Raw genomic sequence first — 2,755 nt, forward strand, 5'->3', positions numbered from 1 at the left:
AAAATGTGAAGTTATATATAGAAGCGAACTTTAGAAACATGGATGAAGAGAATAAATATATATCAAATTAATTTAACTAATAAATGTCTAACTAATTAAAATTTTGTTGAAGCAAGTATATTGAAGTTTATGCGAAAATACTTGTCAAAAAAATAACTTTGGCTTATATTCGTTTCGAATATCGAATGTCAGTACAATATTTATATATGAATTGAGTCTAGTTTATCTGTCATAGAAAAGATCTTTTATATGATAAGTAAATATTTTCTACTCAATCAGGTAAAATGTTATTCTTTTCTACCAGTTCGAGTTAATAACGCGAATAATAAGGAATTCGTAATAACGAGTCGATGACATCAATTTACAATATTCAATACTTTAGACATCTGCATTATCGCAATGAGAAAACGAAACTGTGATCTTTTTTGAAAAACGTGGAAAACTCGCATAAACTTTTTGAAATAAAAACAACATATAACTAACAATTTATTTAAAGTTCCAATAATCTGATATCAAACTAAATGTAGATCGCATGCAGTAGTCTTATTTGCAATATCGAATTTAAAATCAATTATTCGGTTAAAAAGGAATATATATTAAGGGACTTGAAATAAATATGAAATAAATTATTCTTACCTCAGATGTTACTCAGCTGAGTAAATTTCATACACAAAACGGAGCTTTTAAGGAAGGAAGGATGCTCTAACCTTCCTAATCCGACGAATTCATTTAATAAGTTCTGCAAAGCGATATCGCATTCGTATCTGAAACGAAAGCATATCCATACCCATACTCATACTCGTATTGTAGACACAAGTTCACCTAACTTAAATCAAATGAGAATGAGAATTTACCTTCGCTCTGCTTTTTCCTTATATTTGCTCTCTAATAATTATACAATAATACTCGTATTACTGAAAAAGTAACATAAAAATATTACTTACCTTACTTAATCCAAAGAAAAAGGCTAATCTAAAATTCGAACGAATACAGAATTAAAATAATCGAAATCACATACATATCAGAACTAGGAATTAGTTTAATAGCAAATAAATATGCACCATATATGAATATGGTGATTATAATAAATCGAATGTACTCTGGACTGAATACTCACATAGGACGTTTTGACCGATCCATTATCAAATGCATGAATTTTCTAAATCGAACAAAGAGAAGAGAAGTCATCCAAATTAATGCTTTCACTTAAGATTTCAATTTTGATTTCGATTTTTAGATATTCGAATTGTTACTCACCTTAAGCGCAAAACATGAACGCCTTGATTTTGTTGTTTAACAAGCGATTTGCATTCAGTTCAGCATTGTCTATATATGTAGGTATATGTTACCAATTTAGTAATTTCTTGCTCAACCTATAACTAACAATACTTAATATAATCTACATAGACATTTCTTTTGGGATATCAAAATAATTTGAATTTCAAGGCCAACTATTCTGAACATTGAAAAAGAATGTTTAAAAATACTGCCTTGTCGACGTCAGTTTCCATAAAATCCACTAGTGTGAAGGAAGAATTCGCAAAGTCGCGTTATTTTACGCGATCTGCTATTGCAGATGATTTTTATTTATCATTTTATTTACATAATGCAGAACACTCCGTTAAGTATTTAATAAAATATAGTATTTTCAATAAGTGTGAAAATATTTCTAATTTAATTTTCTTGTTTTTAGGAAAATATTTTCAGTCTTCATTTTCTGCTCTGAAGAAGTAAATTATTCGCAAACGCAAGTTCTGGAATAGAGTCTTTAACATAGGAAAAATAAACTTATGAAAAATAAATAAAGACGAAAAAAGAAAGACAAATAGTCCCACTTATGAAATTGTCATTATTGAGTATATGCATTATATAAACCTGGACGAATAAAAACACTCAAGTAAGATGAATGACACAGCGAAGGATCCAAATGAAAAATGCAACGAATTTAAATTTTTATAGGTAAAATTAATAAATTGAATAAAAACAGAACAAAACTTAAAAAAGGCAGAACAATATCATATTAAGTGAAAGATTGTGTTTTTAAAGAAGAATGCAACGTGACGCAACGTAACGTAACGCAATATTTCGATAGTCCTTAAAAAAATCAACTATTATTCCTCCCAATGCAAGGAGTTCAATATGTACATTTATATTTATTTTACTAGGATGCGAACTACTTTACTAGGGTACTACTTTATATATACAAATATTACACTATCACTCCAAAATGAATATTCTCTGATCAGTGCCTACTGAAGGTTTCATCTGTATACAATTTATGTACAATTCTACAGACGTACTTTAATCATCTGTATCTTCCGCAATCGTAATCCTATCAGTTTTTACAGATATTTAGCATTTTTTCTAAATTATTTCGTTATCTGTTTTGTAGGTAATACGAATTCAATCCCAAAAAAACTTTTTGGGTCTTCTACTCTCTCTGTCAATGCCCCATTTTAATTCTTTCTCGATAATGTAGCTGATTTTGTTTTTGCTTGTTTGTTTTACATAAAAGCATGTAAATGTCAAGAGAAAATATGAAAAAGTAATATAAAATTCAAGTAAAACTTATTCTTTTATATAATTTTCATTTTCATCAATTTTTCTTTACTTATTACTTTTTACTGCAATAAGTTGATGTTCACTGAATACCGTATACCGAATATCGAATACCGAAAAATCCTCAACGTTCTTCAGTAAAGTGATGAAATAGGACATTGGAAATATATACATTACAACCTTCGGGTTCATATCA

The sequence above is a fragment of the Teleopsis dalmanni genome, chromosome X (assembly GCF_002237135.1).
Source record: "Teleopsis dalmanni isolate 2A chromosome X, ASM223713v2, whole genome shotgun sequence".
NCBI classification, from domain to species: domain Eukaryota; kingdom Metazoa; phylum Arthropoda; class Insecta; order Diptera; family Diopsidae; genus Teleopsis; species Teleopsis dalmanni.